This window comes from Muntiacus reevesi, chromosome 8 (assembly GCF_963930625.1).
Source record: "Muntiacus reevesi chromosome 8, mMunRee1.1, whole genome shotgun sequence".
Lineage (NCBI taxonomy): Eukaryota > Metazoa > Chordata > Mammalia > Artiodactyla > Cervidae > Muntiacus > Muntiacus reevesi.
In genome coordinates, this window is record NC_089256.1 from 91,757,157 (window position 1) to 91,781,277 (window position 24,121).

The 24,121-nt window shown below is 43.1% G+C and overlaps 1 protein-coding gene across 2 annotated transcripts in view; it reads right to left on the reverse strand.

The window, feature by feature from the left end:
* The window catches only part of MED12L (mediator complex subunit 12L), a 343,991-nt gene that overhangs the window by 106,562 nt on the left and 213,308 nt on the right, over positions 1–24,121 (reverse strand). The window lies entirely within an intron of this gene.

Here is a 24,121-nt window from a genome sequence, read left to right on the forward strand (position 1 = left end):
GTTTTCCAAATTTGCTGGCATACTGAGTGCAGCACTTTCACAGCATCATCTTTCAGGATTTGAAATAGCTCAACTGGAATTCCATCACCTCCACTAGCTTTGTTCATAGTGATGCTTCCTAAGGCCCACGTGACTTCACATTCCAGGATGTCTGGCTCTAGGTTAGTGATGACACCATCATGATTATCTGGGTTGTGAAGATCTTTTTTGTACAGTTCTTCTGTGTATTCTTGCCACCTCTTCTTAAGAAGCAAATTTGGCCTTGGAGTACAGAACGAAGCAGGGCAAAGGCTAATAGAGTTTTGCCAAGAGAATTCACTGGTCATAGCAAACACCCTCTTCTAACAACATAAGAGAAGACTCTACACATGGACATCCCCAGATGGCCAACACCAAAATCAGATTGATTTTATTCTTTGTAGCCAAAGATGGAGAAGCTCTTTAGAGTCAACAAAATCAAGACCGGGAGCTGAGTGTGGCTCAGATCATGAACTCCTAATTACCAAATTCAGACTTAAATTGAATAAAGTGAGGGAAACCACTAGACCACTCAGTTATGACCTAAATCAAATCCTTTATGATTATACAGTGGAAATGAGAAATAGATTTAAGGAACTAGATCTGATAGACAGAGTGCCTGATGAACTATGGACGGAGGTTCCTGACATTGTACAGGAGACAGGGATCAAGAGCATCCCCAAGAAAAAGAAAAGCAAAAAAGCAAAATGGCTATCTGAGGAGGCCTTACAAATAGCTGTGAGAAGAGAAGAGAAAAGGAAAGATATTCCCATTTGAATGCAGAGTTCCAAAGAATAGCAAGGAGAGATAAAAAAGCCTTCCTCAGTGATCAATGTAGAGAAATAGAGGAAAACAGCAGAATGGGAAAGACTAGAGATCTCTTCAAGAAAATTAGAGATACCAAGGGAACACTTCAGGCAAAGAAGGGCTCAATAAAGGACAGAAATTCTAAGGCATAGCAATAGAACATTCAACTTTATTTTTTAAATTCAACTTAAACATTGTATGCGATCATACTTAGTGATATTCATCTTAAAGAGTTTTACCTAATACATATCTGAATAGTTTCATAGTTATAAAAAATACTAGCTTCATGCATTAAAGTTATATCATATCCATATCATATTACTCTATGCTTTTCACGCTTTTTATTCTGTTTAACTCTATCACTGAAATGTCCCATAGTGAAGGATGCTTGAACTCATGAGCGAAGCATTAACCTGAACGCCATAACCCTGCAAAGACCACTCCTCTTCTTAACCCACCTAGCCTGACCTCAGCTTTTACACCTTCCCACAGTATCCCAATCTGGAATAAGCTAGTCCCGATTTCCTCCTTTTCAGAAGAGAAAGCGATCAAGAAAGAATATAAAAAGTATTTCAAGCAATCACCATGTCATCACTAAAGGAAAACTAAGCGCTTTCTAAGGGCAACCAAAACATTATTAACTGTCTTTGACTTTCTAGCTGGAATTTATAACCATTCCAACTTTACATTCAGAGAAATTACTGCTATTCATATTCGTTTATATACCCTCCCTCTGCCCTCTGATCAAAAACAAAAGCAAGACAAAACAAACAAAAAATGATAATGTTTACTAACCACCAGCCAAGTTTCAAACACTGTAGGAATTACCCCATAGACTATCCCATTAACACTTTACACTCTTACTTTGCACTCTTCTTTCAGAAGAAGAAACTGAATTATGACTTGCCCCAAGTAAGAGACCTCCTAAGTGGAAAGGCTGACGTTCTCGACAGAATCTCAGGACCCCCAGTTACGGGACTCTTATCAGTACTGAAGCATCCCTCACAACCGACACTGCCAAAATGAGGAGCTGGATCAAACAGCAGAACACAGAAGAAAGCGTGAATGTGAGGGCAGGAGTCAGATGCAGGCGTATCTCCAGATTTGTCTCCACACCATCCTTTCCCTTTAATTGACCATTACACATGAAGTTCTCATACCAGGAAAAGGTAAGCAGCTTTATTTAAAGCAGACCTAATAGATACAAATCATCTCAAATGACAGATTAAACACAGTAATTCAAACATAGGGACCTAAAGATACCAATCTCAGTGCGGACAACATTAAAGGGTTTGTAATGATTATACTCAGCACAAATCCCAGTTACTGAGTACACGGTAAGCCACAATTACAGTGACTTTTGTACAGAGAGACGGGACAGGAAGATCTGGTGATTTTACTACGATCCTTGTTGTATGTTCTGACTACATGTGAAAGACATATCATATGAACTATGTTTCAATTAGACCCCTGCTCATCTTTGTTTAGTAATAATGGGATTGAGTACTGGGAAGGATTTGGAGGCCCTTTATGTGTGTGCTTTCCTTTAAGAAGAAATGGATGCATCAAAGATTATAGAGACAGAGAAAATTAGACAACAAGTTCTGTGCCTACCAACACTGGAGACGGGAACATTATGCCTGGGGCCAGGCCAATGCAGAGAAGTCACATAAAGGGAGCAGAGAGGAAGCAGGCCTATGCAAGGGAGAGGTGAGTACAAGACCAAGGCAAGCCTTAGCAATACACTGCAGATGGCTCAGGTTCAACCTCCGGGTCAGGAAGATCCCCGGAGAAGGGAATGGCTAGCCACTCCAGTACTCTTGCCTGGATTTTCCATGGACAGAGGAGCCTGGCGGGCTACAGTCCATGGGGTCGCAAACAGTCAGACACTCAGTGACTTTCACTTCACTCATATTAAAAAGTGAGGAAGCAGGAGTAGGGTAAAGAGTTTACTCCAGGATTTAGGAAGACTTATCAACACCACTACCTATTTTCATTCCTCTAAAGGTACTAGAAACAGTCTCTCCTTGAGTCCTTCTGTCTCTTTAAGAACATATTTTGAAAGATGACACAGATTCTTTTCTAAAGTTCACAGAATGAATCCTAGTTTTGCAGAACAATGAAGCCAAGAAAATCTGAATCAACTGTCCAATATCCCAAAGCAAAAGTGATTTTGGAGTCATGAACCAGGCCTTTGTCCAAAACAAGAGTTATAGATATTCATATTTTATTTCAAGCTTTTAAACGCCAATGTAGATTTCAGATTAATATGTCCAAAAGGCTTCAGAAACATTTAAAAGTATTTCCATTTAAGTGTCCCATGGGCTGGACCTGGCAAATACAGAGCAAACCAATCTTTAAAAGCCAAGGAAATTAAGGAAAAAAAAAACAAAGAAAGCAGATTGTTCTAAAGAGCAAAAGAATAAACCAGTAAAAAAATAAATAAATAAAAATAAAAATGAATGCAATGTAAAACTCATTAGTTTCACATCAAAAAATTATTAAGAATGTTACAGGGAAATAGAAAAATTCAGACTAAACATTTGAATTTATTATTGCTTCAGAAGTAATCGCTTGATTGATAACAGTGCCGTGATTAGTAGGAAAATACCCTGGTTCTTAGGAAACACATGCTGAAGCAGTGAGGGCTTGGGGACACCTGTCACAATGACTTCAACTTCAAATAGGTCTCCCTCAAAACCGTGTTGAAGGGGAGGGAAAGGGGAGGATGTGAAAACTACCAGTATCAAAGTATAAAATTTGACTGAACTATAATTTCAACCTGCCTGTAAGCGTAACATATCTAAAAGTAATATTATTATAGAAAAAAGTGAAACAAAAATTTTTTTTAAAGAACAATGTAGTGGTAGAGAAACACAAGCATATCCTAGGACGCCCGTGGTCCTGGATTCAAAATAAATTTGAGGTTTCCAATAGCTGAAGAAAATTACTAAAAGAGCTTCTCTGCATTTAATAGGATCTTCCAATGAAGCAGCAAGATAATTACGGTTATAAAGTCTCCTGTGGCTTTTATGAAATGTGAGACTTGCTATAAAAATCAGCAGAAAAAAATTATGCCGGTTAACCTTTCAGTGATTTGAATAATAATAAAGTTGTGGGATATTTCTTAGCTGCTCTTTTCATCAAAGCATTACACTTTTTTTTCTGACTAAACCTGTACTACTTCCCTTTCTGAATGTTAAGTAAGTATGACCAGCTTTTACAAGTCCCAACTTGAGATATGCATAATGGGCTTTAAGATGAATGCATAAAGGCTACCTCATGTTAACTTTTTCACTACTAAACCTACTTTGCATCACCAGTGAAAGAAGCTTTTAAATACACAATCCCACTGTTATATGACTAGCTGTTTAGTCACTAAGCCATGCCTGACTCTTTGCGAGCCCTTGGACTGTAGCCCGCCAGACCCCTCTGTCCATGGGATTCTCCAGGCAAGAATACTGGAGTCGGGAGCTGGAGCTGGTGTCAGTCCAGTAGGTGGTCCTCTTTTTCTCCTCCTGAGGGTGGCCTGGGCATGGCCTCATCTTTTCCAGACCTTAGCCACATACTTGGGCTTCCCTGGTGGTTCAGTGGTAAAGAATCCACCCGCCAATGCCGGAGGATGCAGGTTTGATCCCTGGGTTGGGAAGATCCCCTGGAGAAGGAAATGGCAACCTACTACAGAATTCTGGCCTGGGAAATCCCATGCACAGAAGAGCCTGGTGGGCTACAGTCACAAGAGTTAGACATGGCTTAAGTGACTAAACCACCACCAAACAAAAAGATCCTCATTTATAGCACATCAAACTATATCAGTAACCTGTGATAAACCATCATGGAAGAGAATTTGAAAAAATAATGTATGTATGGGTATAGCTGAGTCACTTAGCTGTTCAACAGAGATTGGCACAATATCATAAATCAATTATACTCCAATTAAAAAAAAATGAGGCAGATAATAGAACTGCCTTTATTCCCTCAACAGAAGCTTGTGAAATGTTTGTCCATACACGCTCCCTCACATGAATTCCTACCCACCACTAGAACTGAAGGATGATAATCCTCAGACTTTGCAGAGAAGGTCTTTGCCCAACATACTTTTAAGGAGACTACATGGGGAATGCTCCTTTAAATGGATGCTTTAAGACTGGCAGTTGGTTATTCTGGCGGTGAGGTTTCCCATTTGAGCAGTACATCAGTTACTATTTGGGGGTCACAGGGACAAACCGCAAGAAGTTCAACTCACGAAAAACAAAGCCTCTCCAACTCAGGCCTGCATGGCATAACTTTCCCCCTCAGGATGCAGGGAAATGGCTTCAGCGATAAAGGGCAATCAGCAGAATCCAACCTGAATGAAGTATGGCTGGTAAGTCCGATAAGTTCTTGTAAGACTGAACCACTATTAAGTTGGCTAATTTTTGTTCAGAGGCTTTCCCTAGGGCTAGCTGCTCATCCACAACATACTTAGTCTACCCTGAACAGAATGGAATGGAAAACCATTAAATTTTAGTTGTCTGTTTTTGTTTGTTTAGAAAAAGGCAATAGAAGAAACAACTACTCAACTCTTGGTATTTACATTGAAAAAAAAATGAGTACATATACATTATCTCCTTAAGGCATAAGTAAATTACTAACTAAATACTTATTACTGATTTAACTAACTTCAAAAAATGTTCCACCTTCATTATTTTCATTTATCTTTCTCTTCAATCATGAAAATAACAAGTTTTGATTATATGTGATAAATTTTTTATCTTTTTACTTCTTTGTTGGAATGTTGCATTCAAGAAAACACTGGAGTCTTCGGGACATTTTTTGGAAGCTCTAAAATTAGTTACAAATAGGAAAAAGTGATTTGATTACATAACTTTATCATTGTGGGAAGATCTTTTAAAAGAGTAAAAAGTTGTCCTGTAGATTTCAAGAGATTAGGAAAACTGGACACCTAAGTAATTTTATTTAAAATGTTCTGAACGTTTATATTTATGCATAGGTGAAAACAACATAGATTTCAACAGATTCTCAAGAGCAACACCACAGGTTTCCCAAGTTATCCATCACCACTATCGACATATTTAATTCTGTTCTTAAATGTGTAGAATATTATCCTGAAACATCTTTTGTTAGAGATATTCTGATCCGCTTTAACTCCAAATTTAATTAGCGGGAAGGTTAGTAAATGCATATTTTCCAACTAGCAACAGGAAGTTTGTCCTCCCACCACCACCACCAGCAGCAAGCCCCTCTCAGCACTGGGTCTGACTTAGCAAGGCCCAACCTGAGACTGGACACCCTGCTCCCTAAACCTCTGTGTTCCCTGCAGGTGAATCACCGTCTCATTCCTGCGGGTTCGGGAAGCGCTTTCCCCGTCTACACACCTCACCTCCTCTCAGATGTGAGTCATTTCCATTAGCAAGAGAGCCAGTTGCTCCAGTTGCTCCGGAGCAGGAGGGCTTGAAAGGGCGCCCCAAAGGACAATCTTTAGGCAGGCAGGGGAGACCTACCTTCCCTGGCAGGGGAATGGGAAAATGACTATTTTTTATGCTTTAACAAAAAGCATACTTCCCTGCCAGCTTTAGTTTCAAGGCTTACTCTTAATTGACACTGGGAAACCTGTTTCGACTTGAAGACGCCTGTGTTAGGTGAATGGACAGCCAGCCACAGCAATGAAAGGTAAATGAAATATTTTATTTTCTTAAAAGCCATGGTTGGTAGGACATAGCACTGATTAAGACTGTAATTATACCTCTGCTTAAATCTGAGATCTGAAGAGAAAATAAGAGTTAGAAATCTAAGTGAATTAGAACCACGAGTCTTGTTTGGGAGGGAACAATTTCTGAAATGCGGGCCATTGTGTTTCACGGAATTTCACTGTTCCCAGTTCAGGCAGGCAGGTTAAGCAAACCGCGCGTTATGCCTTCAAACGTGGAAACGATGTTAAGGAAATCACTTCTATTAAGGGAATTTTTAAATCACATTTGCTTTATTGGCTGAGTAAACCCCAAAGTTCATTATAATTGCTTCCCTAGACGCCATACTGAAATTTGTTTCATAATCTTTCATTCACTTTTTTTTAAAAGGAGATCTAAAGAAAAGAAAAAAGAAAAAAAGATGGGTTTTCTCTCCCAACTGCTTCATTTTGATAAAAGAATCTCAATCTTTTCATTGTAACACAAAGAACACGGCAATCCTTGCCCTGATTCCTTAAGAGATCATGCTAAAACATGTTTGGAAAGGCACTGAGAAAACCGCCTAACTAGTGGCGAATGGCTTAGGAACAGCTTGGGTCTGGTTCATGTTCAAAGTCACAGGGAAGCTTTTATTTCATTGAGGGAATCAAGAAGGAAATTTGAACTCTTCTAAGTTACAATAAGGATTTTTAAAGATAGGTGAGCATAAGGTAGGGCGATTTTTTCGATTTACTAGGTCAAGATTCATTTGCTACGGTATTTTGTATCATATTCTCAAAGGGGGTCTGGTTTCACATTAGGCATATTAACATTTTTAACATGGGTTTTCTTTCATAATTCTGATTAGAGACTCCAATTTACTAGCAAAATGAACAACAAAAACTGGTTTTTCAAACAGAGCCAGAAACTTTTGATTTTACACTATCATCTTTTTATATTGCATTATTATTTCTGCCAGTTCCAGGTTGAAACTAGGAATCAAGGGGATGTATTCTCTGAGTCCTTCAGCAAAATCCTGTCCTAAGACTACTGTTCCTAACGCCTATCTGAAAAGTGTTCTGAGTGTATGTGGGTTAAGGAGAAGACGTTGGAGGAGCAGTCAGATTGTTGAATACCGTATTTAAGGATATAGCCTAGAAAAGAAAAAGTGTAATTAGTCAGAAAATCCTATTCCATGAAGAGACTGAGTCAAAATTTCCTGGCAGACAGAATATTGAGATGGTTTATTGCACTCCAGGATATAAGTGGGAGATGGAAAAGTGAATTAGAGTGGATGTTTTTATTTAGCTGAGCGTTATCTGGCCCTTTCGGAGCCTGTCTGCTTTCCTTCCTTCTTTGGTATCTTGGGGTTTCACTTCCTTTAAAAACAAGAAATATTCCACCCTTAGTCCTGTCCTCTGAGAAAATGCCACAGAAATTTAAGATACAGGAGACATGAATGGCCATTCACTCTCTGCACTCCTATAAACTGAAGGAAAACTAGGAAAACAGGCTCAGAGCCCAATAAGAGGGATGACGGTGAAGGCAGGAGAGAAGGGACGTGAAACCTACGTGAAATCACCTGGGAGCATCCCACCGTCTCCACAGGACTGCTACGTGCACAAGCGTGGGGCAGAACTTCGGTTTAGAGCGGAAAGTCCAGCTGGAGAGTGGGTGCTGCCGATGCCAAAAGCTAGTGTGACTTGAGCAAGCCTCTTACTTCCTCAGGAGCTCACTGCCCTCTCCCAAGTAAAATGAGGGGATTCGACCAGAGGTCATGAGGGGCCCCTTGTGTGACTAGATCCCCCTGATCCAGGAGGTGTACTGAGGCACTCCGGTTGGTTATCAAGAACCCAAGGCTTGAGTCAAAAGAAGATGCTAGCGAGGAGGAGGAGGAAGACTGGTCCCGCCCGTTTCTGTCCCAGGCAGCTATGTAATGTCCATCCAATCCCAGCCTCTTAGGCCCCGGATCCTTCCCTTGCAAGACACAGGTGACTACAGTCTCCTCTTGCTTCCTCAGCTGGAAGTTCTGCCTCCTAGGAAGGCAAGGGCCAGCTGGGATTCCTATAGCTGCTGACTTTCTAAAGAAGAGAGGAGAGAGCGGAGGCAACCAAGACACTGTGGTTTAGAACTAGATGAGAAGAACACATGGAAAACGTCAAGGTGAACAAGAAATAAGATGCGAACCTGCTGTTTAGGCCAGTGATTGAAGTCAAGCCCTTATACAACCTGGCAACAATTTCCAAACTTTCCAACTTCCTTACATGACAAATATGGGCAGAATAGAGCATTTATTCTTCATTTTGTATTGAAGTAGCACATCTTATCTTTCATTGACATTCTTATTAACCAATATGAAAAAACTTACACTAAAAATGCATCTGAAGAGCACTGATAAGCCATCACATTAAGTTATATGTATCAGTGATTCCACAATTTCTCTTATAAGGCAATTTCTTTTTCTTTTTTAAAGGCAATTTCTAATAATAATTTCAGAAGAAGGTAACTCTTAAAATGACTTAGAAAGAAACTTTACAACATAAAACTGTCCTTCTAAACTGTAATACTAAAACAACAATCATTAACATGCACTGGTAGCTTAACAGTATGTCTAAGACTACTGCATATTTTAACATAAATTATTTTTTTAAAAGAAAAAACTTCAAACAACCGTAAGATATACACTGCTGTTACTTCCATTTTACAGCTGAGCAAACTGAGGCTTCAGTGGTAAACAAGTAGGAAGCAGAGCTCTGAGCTTGACCCAAGTCTGCCTGCAGACAGCCATGCTCTGAGTCATCACTCTTTAGAGTTCTAAGTAAACGCTGTATTTGCTATCTGGGATCTCTTTCTCATCAGTAATTTAATAGGTGGGCTTCCCAGGTGGTGCTAGTGGCAGAGAACCAGCCTGCCAATACAGGAGACCCAGGTTTGATCCCTGGGTCGGGAAGATCCCCTGGAGGAGGGCATGGCGGCCCGCTCCAGTATTCTTGCCTGGAGAACCCCATGGACAGAGGAGCCTGGTGGGCTACAGTCCACAGGATCGCAAAGACTCGGACACAACTGAAGTGACTTAGCACGTACACACAATTTAACAGGTAAAAGCACACAGATTTGTAATTTATTTACCATGCTACTTGACGGCAGGAGATAAGTGGCTGTCTTGGGCACATCACATCCTGCAATCAAGTTGGGGCTATTACCTAGTTTTCACAAAGGAGACATCAGATTATAATAAACACATGAACCCCCGGGGTTATACAGAAGTAGAACCAAAAGAGGAGTTAAGCCCATCACTCAGACCAACTTGTGTTCAAATGCAGGCTCTGCCCTTACAGGCCTCTAACCAGGGCGAGCCACAGCGGCCGCTGTGTGCTGAAGGAACCTCTGCAAGCCTCAGTTTCATCAACTGAAAAATGGGCAGACTATTCTTACCACCATTCGGAAAGCATCTGTTTAATGAGTTCTTCCTAGATGCCAAGCTCCAATTAAAGATTTTGAAACCTTGAAGGATAGAATACCATGGTAATACCTCATCCAGTCCTCAAATCAATCCTACATGGATGCTTTGCAGAAGAGGAAACTGAAGTATGGAGTGATTAGACGACTTGCCCAAGTAAGTGGCAGGTCTGGAACTTGATTCCAATGTCTTTTTCACAAATTATCTAGGGACTTCCCTGGTGGTCCGGTGGTTAAGACACTGCGCTCCCAATGCAGGATCCGCGGGTTCAATGCCTGGTCAGGGAACTAAGATTGCACATGTCACAGCCAATTTTTTTTAAAAAATTAATCTAAATAACTTAGAATAGTCTTAGGCACAAAATTACACAGCAGCGCTTGCCGAACCGATACTCTGATCATCACTGTTGCTATTGTGAGTAAAAAGACAAAAACAGACCTTTCAGCTGCTAGAGGACGCACTGCCTGTAGTCTGGACATGCTCTCAGGTTAGACAGTATTGGCTTTCAAACTCCACTTTTTAAGTCTCGGAGTCTAAAGAGATCCTTTGCTAAAAAATATCAAGATTCTGGTTGTTTTCAGAGAGGAGGCCAGAGTCATGGAGGCGGCAGAAACAAAATAATCCATGGTCCCTGCACTGCAGGAGCTTGGGATCCAGCTGCAGAAAGAAGACTCAGCAGAAAAACACTGGGCTGCCGGCAGTCAGCTGCGTCTCACAAGCTGAGAGCTGACAGGAGAGACCCAAGAAAGGAGTTCCCGGACACCAGCTGCCTCAAGACTGCAGGCATTTTAGGGCCTGTCACTCTGCTTTTAGGGAGGATGACCTGCCTGTCCAAACTTGTTCCTCCTCATACCTGCCAAACCCAAAGGTGAGACGTGAAACTGAAAACAAATCATCAATGGGCTTCTCAAAACAACTTAGATAAACAGACTAAAAGCCAAGTTGGAATAACTGCAATTTACTGTTTACCAGTTTATTTTTAAAGAGAACGGTCCTTCCTATCATGACTGGGTACCTTGCAACTGCCCAGGGTGCCCAGTAACATGCAAACCTTAAATAAGCACAGCTGCACTGATTTTGAGTTGTTTAAACCAAGCATGTTTAAAATCCTGGAAAAGGAAGACTTTAAGCAGGATAAAATTTTGTACTGTGCCAAAACTGTTCATGTGGAACTCATATAACACAGCAAAATGAATGAATAAAAGAACAGTGGATCCCATTATAAGAGGTCACTATATCAATGGAATAAGCATATTGTGATCACCGTTCAACAGACACTATGGTTTTACCTCCTCAACATCAATATTCTCTTTTCCCTTTACCCTAAAGGATTCATTCATTGAAAAAAAAAACTATTCATACCATGTCTACAAAAAACAGTACAACACCCCAAGTATCATCTCCATTTATCATCTTAAGACCTAGAAACACTGAGTACCTGACTGGTACCCACTCAGGCGGCTCACGCGAGGCTCGGCGTGGACACTGTGAACCAGTTTACAATCTGTATGAAACTGCAAACCATGCAGACACTAAACAACTGGCCAATGGAGAACGGAGTTTGAGAGGGCAAAGTTGAAGGCACATGATAAATGAGTGCCGGGGCGCCTAACACTTGCCCTGACGGCCTCCTGGTCCCTCCTCGATCCTGGAAGATACTCCCAGTAACAGAGCTGTCTTGCAACCAGGGTGGCCAAGCCCAACATCTCTATGTTACCTTTCCCCACTACACCCCCAAAAGGAGATGGTGTATTTCCCATCCTCTGCCATGAATTACAACCCCAGTTGACTTTACACCAGGCAGGCACTCCCTCACATGGCTATTTATTTAGATCCTGCTTAATCCCCCAAAAGATCTAAGGTAGTGTACAGAGATGCTCAATATCAAAGAAGTTCAAATGAATGCTAACAAAAATGGAGCCTGTGGAACGCAACAGAGGGAAATCAAAGCCACGTGAGATTAGTTCACCAAACGCATCAATTCCTATCTCAACTCTAAAAGGAAAACAAGAAGGCGCACCGATGCAGTTCTGATAAATAATTAATAGTAGCAGGCCTAAGGGAACACTGGATTCCCAGGTGGTGCTGGTCAAGGGGGGCTTCCCTGATAGCTCGGTTGGTAAAGAATCCGCCTGCAATTCAGGAGACCTGGGTTCGATCCCTGTGTTGGGAAGATCCCCTGGAGAAGAGAAAGGCTACCCACTCCAGTATTCTGGCCTGGAGAATCCCATGGATTGTACAGTCCGTGGGGTCACAAAGAGTGGAACACAACTTAGCGACTTTCACTTTCAGTGGTCAAGAATCCGCAGGCCAATGCAGGAAACATGCGTTTGATCACTGGGGCGGGAAGATTTCCTGGAGTAGGAAACGGAAACCTGCTCCAGGATAGTTGCTGGGAAAATGCAGGGACAGAAGGGTCCCAATGCGTCCGAAAAGGCTGAGCGACTGAGCACCAGCATCAGAGAACACTATTCTCAATATGCAGCCTAAAAGGAGCTCTTTCTCATGCGATGAGTCCTCATACAGAAAAACAAACTTGTGCTGAACACCCAAAGAGCAGACACAGTGAAAATGGGGAACCGCACGGAGGTATCAACTCAAAGCTCGGTCAAAGCCATCCTGCGGAGGCAGACAGAACACAGTTTCACTATACTGCTGTTTCTTCGTAATTAATCTAGCAAAACCTCTCTGCCTTTTTCTCCCCAGTATTATTGTTGTTGTTTAGTCCGACTCTAGCGATCCCATGGACAGTAGCCCGTCAGGCTCCTCTATCCATGGGGAATTTCCCAGGCAAGAATACTGGGGTTGCCATCTCCTCCTCCAAGGGATCTTCCTGACCCAGGGACTGAACCCAGGTTTCCTGCTTGGCAGGCAGATTTTTTTTTTTTTTTTTTTTAACCACTGAACCATATGGGAAGCCTGTTCTAATCATCAAAATTTCCCAAGCACTAGACATATTAAGTTAACCATATGAAAATGCCAGTTGACCTATAAAAACACTTCCAAACAGTTCAACTTAATTCCTCAGCATCAAGGAAGACAAAACCTTAAAACCTCTGAAGAAGTATTCATCCCAAATTAACTACAATGCCACTAAGTTCTAAAACTGCATAAACTACCGCAAAGCTTGACTTACAAGCTCATCAATTTCACGTAAGAAGGAAATCATTCAATGAGGGGGAAATTACGAAAAATAAGGCTCAGGTTTGGAGCTGGGAGCGGGTACCAAGGCTCGAGGAACCCCAAGGAACTGGGAGGAACCCCATGGAGAGAGGCGGGGCAGCCCCACCTAGAAATCACGTCACAGACTGCAGGCCACAGACAAGCTTTACTTGGTCTGTCTTAATAAAGCTAAGCCAGAATTTAAAATCCATGTAATTTTATACAAAAATCCACTTTTACAGTCTTGTGGCAGATGACCCACACACCCGCATGGCAACGACCCGGAGCCTGGCCACGGGGCAACACTGCCCTGTTCACCGCAGCCCCCAGCCCCCCGGGCACTTCTCCTAACACGCTGTTAGCTGTATTTTACTGGCCTGCTGATACTAGTGATTATTTCTTCTTATACCTGGCTCACTTTCCTCACTGACATCAGATCCGGGGCTTTATGTGGATTTGCATTCCACTGCAACAGTCACCTAACTTCACAGTGGGTTGTTCAGAAATATCAGAGGGCCAGCATCTGCTCAGCTTTCCCCAGGTCTTTGGCCATGCCTTTCAGGAGATGAAAGTCAAAGTGTTAGCCACTCACTTATGTCCGACTCTTTGCAAACCCATGGACGGTAGCCCACCAGGCTCCTCTGTCCATGTTATTCTCGAGACAAGAATACTGAAGTAGGTAGCCGCTTCCTTTTCCAGGATATCTTCCCCACCCAGGAGACCAACTGCTAATTCCTATTCGCTCAGTTCTTCTTGGGTTGTATTGTGTTCAGTTCATCCAAAAAGAAAAAAGTAATTAATGCCAGTGAAGCTGACAGCAGGAACTACTTTAAAGAAAATGTTATGTGTGTGTGTCGGGTGGGGGGGTGTATATGTATTCACACACACACAGGGAGAATGAATTAAATGTGATGTCATATCCTTTTACTACATATGGGGGTAGGGGGATTGGTTGATTTTTAAATTGAAGTATTGTTGAGTTACAATGTTTCGGGTATACAGCAAACTGATTCAGATATAATGTTCTTCAGATTCTTTTCCATTATAGATGATCACACAATACTGAATATAGTTCCCTACGATACACAGTAGTTGCCTGTTGTGTATCTATTTTACATATAATAGTGTGTATCTGTTAATCCCAAAATTCTAGTTCTTGCTTTTATGAGAGGAGAAAATGAGACACAGTGAGGGTCTGATGCCGATGAGAACTGCACAATACCCATCGGCAGTGAAGATCTCACTAGTGACTCTCCACCACTGAAGGAGCGGTTGCAACAGAAGGAAGATGCGTCTGTTAGGCACGCGTCTCGTTTCATTACTTTAAACAGCATTACAGTTTGCTTAAACTGATTCAAAAAATTAGGCTAGCTAAACTTACTCCCAACTCTACTGAGAGCGGCCTTGCGGACACCCACCCCCTCAACCCACTGCCATACTGATGACAGTATAATGGTCCATGACAACCACCATCATCACTGTCATCACAATGAAGAGTAACTATGTCCCTTGAGTATAGTGCGTAAGCCGTGGAATGACCCTCCAAACATCTCTGTAAGCCTGCGAAAAGCACTCTCTTTGCTTAACAGGTTTGTAAATGGTAATCAAACAGCTAAAGACTTTACCTGGGGTCTTAGATTTTGAGAATTTTTTAAGGGACTTCAAGTTACTTGAAATGCAGTTTGGCTTAGAATATATTCATTCAATACCACACTCCCACTGGGAGTACAGCCCATAACCTCTCTGACCAGTAAACTCGTATTAATAATTCAGAATTTCCTTATGTATACATTAGACTTTGCCTAAACAGAACACAAAAACACACATTTCAACTTGGGAAATGATAAAATTTGACTATAGGAGTAATAAGATTTTTATGAAGTGAAGTGACAGTCACTCAGTCATGTCCAACTCTGTGATCCCCTGGACTGTAGCCCATTAGGCTTCTCTGTCCATGGAATTCTCCAGGCAAGAATACTAGACTGGGTTGCCATTCCCTTCTCCAGGGCATTTTCTTGACCCAGGGATCGAACCTGGGTCTCCCGTACTGCAGGCAGATTCTTTACCATCTGAGGCACAGGGGAAGATTTTTTATTATTAAGAAGAAAAAAATATCTGACATGAATTCCACTACTTTGCCATGAATTATATTACTGTAGCACTTATAGTATAAAATAAACTTTCGCGTACTATCTCTTCAGATTCTCATAGCATCTTTGGGAGCCAGGCCACGTATCTATTATTTTCCTTATTTCACAAACAGTGGAAAGCTAAAACTCTGAAAGCTAAAATGCTTTGCCCAGGGTCACGGGGTCAAAGAGAGAGTCAACAGCTGACACTTGAGGTCCAGGACACTGTCTAGCCTACTTTTGAGGGGCTGCTGATCCGGCCAAGTAGCAGAGCAGAGAGGCAGTCTATTCTGGGGTCACAGAAACTGGACCCCATCTCCTGGCTTTGCCTTTCACTGTCTGTGTGACATTGGGCTCCTCACCTGCACAATAACCAGGGCTGGGGTAAGGGAATAAGGAAGCACTAGACATAAACCCTGCCTTCAGGGAGTTTACAGCCCAGTTCAAACCCTCTCTCCTCCGCCGCCCTCCCTCAATCAATCAGTCAATAAGTAAAATAATAATCAGAGGTCACCTGGGGGAAAAAAAATGCTAAATCTAAGTGTGAACCAAATTTTGCTTAATTGTAGGCTACAGACGTCAAGCGTAACTTTGTAAAAAGAACTTCAGGGTGGTACCTGAAAAACCAGAATGAAGGCTGTTTGCTTGGCATTCCAACACCTTTGGGTTACTGACTCCAAGCTTGCATTAATGAAGTGCCCTATGAATACAGTGACCTAATTCTATTACAAAAAGAAGTAAATTATAGCCAGTGAGGTAACTTGTTTCTTTCCCAAGGACTTCAGCAGAGCTCTAACTGGAACACACACACACACACACACACACACACACACATACTGGAACACACACACACACTCTCTCTCTCTCTCTCTCAGGTTACAGGTGATTCCAAAATGCAAGGAAGGCTGCACCTTTTACCAGAAGCTTCACATCAGATGGTTCTTGTGAACACTACACACAGGCAGCGGAAGAATGACACTATCCCACTGATATTCAGGAATTACAGCAGTATCCCCATTTAGTATCCACCTTTTAATACAGTTTTTCTGTAAGAAAGTCACAGAACACAAACAAAACCCCTCAGATCTGAAATTCCTGCAGCTCCAAACGTGATTCCAAATGTGAGCGTCTAAAGAAACACACAACAAGTGGAGGGCAAATTAAACCACAGCTCTGACATGCGAGAACCACCACCAAATAATCAATCAAAACAATCGTTGGCAGCTGCATCTGGGGAGTGAGCATTTAACTGGCATTTATCCTTCCCATCTTGACCAGAAGCGCAATGATGAGACCCTGGAAAGCCAGGGAGAGCAAAGGCACAGCCGTGGCCTGGCGGGCATGCCCGCTGGCCCTGCCTGCTGCAGAGGGAGTTTCCCAGTCTGGTACGGCAGCTCCCCATCCGAGCCAAGACCTAACCTGGGAAACACGGGAGCAAGGCTGGGTGCCCAAAGCAGCAGTTCCGGGGCCCCGGACACTCAGCTTCCCAGCCTGCCCACCGCCCCTCCAGGGCACAGCAGACGCTTGCGCGTCCTACACACCTAGGTTCAAGCTGCCACACGGTGAGTAAACCTGTCCTTCCTGGAGACCCAGAACCTCAGTTTTCCCAACCATAAAAGCAGTCTGATATGACCAGTAGTGTTTTCACGAAAAGGCCTCAGCAGAGGGCTGCACACGGTGAAAAGCCCAACTGCGACAATTAATTTGTTCTCAGGGGTGCCCTAAACAAGCTCACCTGCCACTATTCTTTCTGGCTTGCCGAGAGGTACCAGGAAAGTCATTTGTTATGAATCCTCAATGTTGGTCACTGAAGCAAGAAAGGGGGCAGACGGGGCAGAAGAGGAGGAAGAAAGGTATGCTTATAGTCAACACAGGCCACTGGATGATCCGTGCAGGTCAAGTGTCATCACATAAGGATAAATGATAAATGAATCCAGAGTTGTGAAAGCCAGCGTCTATAGGACCAGGCAGGCAAAGCTCCTGAGTGAGGAGGCCCAGGGAAGTCAGGAGAGGTTGCTGTGAGCGGGTGACCCAGAGAGCAGGTTCCCAAAGGGAAGAGGCAGCAAACACTGCTGGACGCTTCCCATTCAGCTGTGGGCAGATCTTTCTCAAGGTAAGAGGGAAATTTCCCCATGCTTTCACATGGTTCAGGTCAAACCAAACTATACCTCCAGGTTAGACGATCAGCAGTCCCTTCTTGGCCTCAGCAGGGAAAACAAATAGTGTCTCTGCCTTATTTTCCCCCTGCCACTCCCCACCCTCCAATACCAGCTATGGAAAATTGCTCCGCATTGGGACTCTAGGGAAGGATAATAGAAAGAAACATGGATACAGCTTCAATCAGATCTGGTAGGAATCCTGATCCCAGCTATTACTGGCTCTGTCAGGGCTCATTAATTCACAGGTCTCAACCTCAGATCGTCCCGGCTGGGGAGGAAGAGGGGAATAAAACACGCCTAGGGCACGGGCCGCCGTGAGGGCTGCAGGAGAAACCTGACACCAAGTTCAAGGCCTAAGATCAAGGGGACACTGAGGACACGTCCACCCTTCTCTAGGGCATCCTTTCCCAGACGGACATGTCCATCTATTTCATCTCATTCACTTAAAAAGCCAGCTTACAGCTAACAACAGCGCAACACCGTTATGAAAAGTTAAGGGTTATGAAAACAATCAAAATATCAATGGCTGGCCAGATAAAAGCCAGAAGGTCTCTAAGCATCGATACTATCCAACCTCAGGAATGGCCGTGAAACCCAGACCTGCCACAGACACCGCATTCTTGAGAGGTTTCATCACCTCTCAGCTCGGGGAGCCGTAGGTGGCAGGACGGGGCTCCCGCCCGACAGCAAGGCCCTGGACCCAAGCCCATAACCGCGGCTGAAGCAATGTTCATTGCAACACCCTGCAGGCGCTGGGAGGTGCGACGCATGCACAGACGCTCTGCATCAACTGCGCGGGGTGGGGGTGGGGCGGGAAGGGGTGTCGAGCTGCTGCTGAACAAAGAGCCGGCAGATGAGGATCAGAGGCAACTGAAAGGAAGCTTCTGGAGCAAAGAGCTCAGTCAAAGGCCTCCTCACTGGGCGACTGAAACCACAAACCACTCAACAGGCTCAGCACAAACAAGGTGGCGAGACCTCCATTCACCCTGCGTCCAACCCATCAGCCAGCAACTGCATTCCACCACGTGCCTGCGACAAGCGACAGGGGCTTGTGGGACTCAGATCTCACCCTGCACCACGGGGCCAGGCGCTGCGTGCGTGTTCTCGGGTCAACCTTGCAGTCACCCCACAACGGATGCACCAGCGCACACACTGCACAGATGAAGGAGAGGCGGAGACTCACAGAGCCTAGGCAGACACCAGACTGCCCCTACTCGGCTCGTTCTAGGGCCGAGGGTTGCTTCTCGCTTGTTTTCAAGCCAAGGGAGGAACATACTTTAAAATGTTAAGACATTAAGTGAGAAGCTTAGCAGAAACGTCCACCGTCCTGTATCCATCTCTACCTCCCACCCCTCCCACTCTCTTCTCCCAGGGGAGACATGTTTTTCTTTTTTGAAAGAGTGGTCTCAGCCCTCTGTTATCAGCCCTCTGCCTCTGCCCCCCACACTCACACACCATGACTTAGGCAGCTCTGGCAAAGACCAGCAGTGACCTCTCTGTTACTGAACTCCATCCAACGGCACTTTGCTGTCCTAGGCCTCTTGACTTCCCTGCAGGATAAAACTAGTTACAACTTCTTATTTCGTAACCTCAAGTCTCAGTTCACAGGACATGAATCTTGTCTGATAATCCTTCCAGTTCTCTGACCACTCCTCCAGGCGCTTCCCTTTCTGGAGAATTGCTCCTGAAAAACTTCAAAGGCAGCCCTCTGCTACTTGCAGTCTATCGGGCAGGGTCATGGTGGGCAATCGCACCCATTCCCATTGCTTTTTCTACCCCTGATCTTCTGCCAACTTTAAAAGCACACCACCAGCCAGGGCCACCTCCCCAGGCCCCAGACCTCAACTTCAGTTCCTCAGTAGACATCTCCACACGGATACTACATGGGCATCCTGAAACCCACAAAGGGAAATCTGAACCGTCCACCCCTACTTCCACATGCTCCTCCTCTCACAGGCCCTACTGCCAGGGAAACAGACCAATACCCACTGCCTCACACTGGAAGGCCACAACACCCCTCCTCCTTTTGCATCAGCGTCAGCAGCCACCCATTCCTCAGTGTGCCCCAAAGCCGTCCCGTCTCTCTGCCACCTGAGGCCATCATCTCCCTAGCAGATGGCGCTATCTTGGGCCATGTTGAACATTTCCACATGTTCCTTTCCCATCTCACATCCGGCAAACCAGGCACAACCCAGGCATCGAGGCTCCCGTGGAACCTCCTTGACCTCTGCTGCTTCTCATCAGGGGGACACCACCACGTCTGGATTTCTACAACATTCCCCCTCAGACTCTGTATTTTGTGGTCTATTTACTTCTAGATCCTCAACTAGATTCCAAATTCCTTGAGGGCAGAAACTTACCCTCCATCTTTATAATTCCCAGAGTGTGGAACATGTCTAAAAGTAGACTTTTAGACAATAACCTCACAGAAAAGGTCAGATTATGGTTAACACTGATGGGGAGGTAGAGACTCCCAAGACAGGGAAAGAGGAGGAGAAAGGAGGTCATTCAAGAGCAGGAATCAGTATGAAGAAAGGCAGGGGGTTAAATGCAAGGCATGCCCCTGTGAGGCAACAGTTAGCATAAAGAATTCCTGATCAAACGAAAATGATGTTGAATTTCACGTAGCCAAGGATTAATGGCAACAGCACAAGCAAAAGCTCCATTTACAAAGCACGCAATTTATAAACATATATTCTAATTTAACCTCATGAGGATTCTATAGAGGAGGTACAATTGCCATCAGATTCAGAGGATTAATTATAGAACAAGATTTCTCCCAAAGTTGAGAGCCACCTTTTAATGATCAGAACCCAGCATCTTCTGGCTTCCACACTCCATAATCTCCAACACTAAGAAAATAACTCCTTATGTACTGTTTGTCACTGTAATTTGAGAAGTTCCCTATCAGACTGTACTTAGGGTGAGAGAGCATGGTGACATGGGTACCTTAGAAAGAAGAATCTGAGAGGAGAGAAGCAAGCAGCAGAAAGACCGGGGAGGAGGTCAGTACGGGGCCACCCATGAAGCTCGGAGGGCCTTGGTCTGAGCAGCAAGCTGATGACAGAAGCGAAGGAATGACATTGTAACAGAAGTAGCAGCAAGACTAGACAAGTGACTGACCAGGGGAGAAGGATCCGGTTCAGTACTGAGGTGTTAAACTCTCTCGACCAAGAGCTGAAGCAAATACTCAGAGGGATGAAAGGAAAATGGCTTCTGGTGGAGAAAGGAAAAAAGCTAAAGTTTAGAGATGCTGAGTCTGAGGAACACAGATGATATAATGAACAGAAGTTTAGGGTAGGACGATTATGGACGAGAGGTGATGGCTGAGCATCCAAGGAGACATGGACACTCTTGAGAAAAACAAAAAGAAAAAATGAGGATCTATGACCCAAATTTGGGGGAGTATTTCATCTAGAGAAAGTGGTAAAAGAGAAGGAGATGGCAAAAGGAAACTCTCACAAGCCACTTGAGGAGAATAAAGTATCTCCCAAACCTGGAAGACAAATTTGATTCCAGAAAATCCATGTATCATGCCTGAACTAATTAAGACCAAACTCATTCACATAATTTCAATGGGAATTAAGATAATGATACCCCCAAATTACAAATCACCACCCACAGCTGGGGTCTCTAGATTCTGAACCAAATTCTTAAAAGAAGAAACTCATAAATGAATCATCCAGATCACTGAGCAATGTCCCACACCTTCATCAAGGGGTGGAACTCCTGCTAAATATACTTTGCATTTCACTGTCTTCTTCAAGACATGATAAGGAATGTGCTTATAAGGTACTTTTCCTTGGTCTATAAAACTTATATTATTGCACAGTGAATTGCTATCCTGTATCTATTTCTTTTCTGTGTACTCTTTGTTCCTTTTTAATTTCGTTCAGGTATAATTTACATACAATAATTTTCATCCATTTTAAATGTACAATTCGATGATTTTTAATTAATTTATATAGAGTTGTGAAACCACCATCATAATCCAGTTTTTCTCACCTTAATAAAATTCCTCACGCCCTTACAGTTAATCTCTCCACTCCTACCCTCAGCCCTAACCTACTTTCCACCTCTATAGATATGCCTCATCTGGGCATTTCATTGAAATGGTATGTGGTCTTTTGTATCTGGCTTCTTTCCCTAGCAGAATGTTTTTTAATTCATCCTTCTTATAGCTGAATTTCACTCCTTTTTATTGCTGAGTTGTATTCCATTCTTTGACCACACTACCTTTGGTTTAACCATTCTATGACTATATCAACTTTGGTGTACCCATTCTGTTGACTATACTATCTTTGGTTTATTCATTCATCAGCTGATATTTGGGTTGATTCAAATCTTTCAATTCTTAGCTATTATGAATAATGCTATTAAAGGCATTTGCATATATGTCTCTGCATAGGTCTATGTTTCCATTAGTCTTGAGTAGATACCTACAAGTAGAATTATTGGGTAAGATAAATGTAGGTTAAACTTTCTAAGAATTTACCAAACTGTTGTTGAGGTGGCCATATCATTTCAAATTACCACCAGCAATGTATGAGGTTGCGACAATATATACTTGGCGATACTTGTTACCATCTCTTTTATCTATAGCCACTCTATAGCCAGGCAGATGTAAAATAGTTATCTCATTGTGTGGGTGTTTTTTTTTTTTTAAGAAATATTTATGTATTTATAAATACATACATAATTTATGAATATTATGTATAAAAACTGAGATCACTCCAGGTCTCAGTTGCAGCACACAGGATCTTTAGTTGCAGCATGCAGGATCTAGTTCCCCGACCAGGGATATAACCCGAGTCCCCTGCACTGGGAGTGTGGAATCTCAGCCTCTGGACCACCAGCAAAGCCCTTATTGTGGTTTTTATTTGAATCCCCCTAACGACGAAAGATACTGAGTATATTTTCATGTGTTCTTGATAAAATGTCTATACATATCTTTACACCACTTTTTAGCTGGGCTGTTTTCTTTTTATTAGGAAGTTGTAAATGTTCTTTGTATATTCTGAATTTAATCCTTTATCAGAGATAAACATGATATGCAAATATTTTCTCCCAGAATCTTTTCAGTGTCCTCCTTAACGACTGTCTGCTATCTATTACTGCAACTGTGGCTGACCCTCTAAATACTGCTTTTCCTCCAGCGGGGATAAGCCATGCTGGATTTCTTGTTTTCAAGTAAAGTTCAAGTGAAGTCAAGAAGAGGAAAACCACATAACTCTCCCACAGAGGAACATGAAATTGGAGATGTCTTTCATGGAAACTCCCTGAAACGTTTCCATGAGAAGTTAGATTCAAGAAAATAAGGTGTACTGAAATCTAAGGGTCATTATTATAAAGTACAGAAAACTGCTTCAACCCCAGTAAACTTTAATAAAAGAAAGTAGGGTTTCACCTCCTTGCCTTACTTTAAAAAGTCTGCAACACTGGCACCCAGAAAGGAGCGTGTCTAAGAGGGTGTCTACTGTCTGTGACCCATAAAGCGATGAACACTTTCTGACTACTCACTATGTACCATATACCTGATGATTCAAGGTGCGATATGGACAGGGCATCTAAACTCTCAAGAGATGACTGGTAGTGGGGAGGAAATCACTCAACATTTGGACACCACTTTTTCCATCTACTACCAAATCCAGCATCCGAATGTCACGTGCCACTAGGGAACAGAAGAGAAGGCCAGAATAACAGACAAAGAAATACGTGCCTCTCCACAGGCGGCCCAGTTCTTCAATATGCTTTTGCTTTGAAAGTACTCTGGGCCTGCTGACCAGCAGACATAACTGCTTATGCAACCAGTAAATTACTCTGGACTTGGAGGGGATGAGGTTACTTGGGGTCTCTCGGCAGCTTTGTGGTATTTATAAACAGTATTGCTGAGGAGGCATGACAGTCTCACACGGTTTCATTTCATGAGAAACAGCGTGACTTCCCCTAGAGTGAATCCTTCCCAAAAGACATCTGACTTGGCAGCACACTTTGCAAATCAGTTCCCAGGATCTCTTCTCTCTTTGATCAACACCTGAGGGAAGTCAGAAAACGGGGAGCAGACACGGAGCAGGTTGCCAAAGGAGAAGTGGGGGGACTGTCACCGTTTAACATGCGCCCCGTGCACATGCGACCTTGGGCAATCGTGAGAAAAAAAGACTGTGAGGAATCTGAAGCTCAGAAAGATTTGGGGTTTCAGCCAAAATTTCAAAACCTAGTCACTCAAAGCCGATTTAATTACTCACTCCTAGCCAGACTTTGAGGTTAGATGGAAGACAGTTACCATAGAGAAATACAGGGACTTCAAGACAAAGGTTCAAGCAGTATTAAATTCTGAAAGGGAACGTATGTTGGAGGAAAACATAGAAGCCCACAAAAACCTGAGTTCCACCAGGGATTTTTTTTTTTAAGAGCCTTCAGTCCAGTTCAAAAAAGGTTAAGTGACATGATGAAGTCAGTCAGCTAGTTAGTGTAAAGCCAGAACTAGAAGCCCAGAGATTATAAGACTGGGTACTGAAGGTAGTTGAGTTTATAAAACTCTAACATATATCAGTCTGAGATCTTTTAACTAACTTTTAACAATCTCCAATTGCATATAAGTCTCATCAGAGATGCATTTAAATACACGTGCTGAGCTTCAGGTCGATGGGGTGGGGTAGGATGAAGTAGAAACGATATGGCCAGACACAGGCTAATGTGTCCTGAGAACACTTTTGG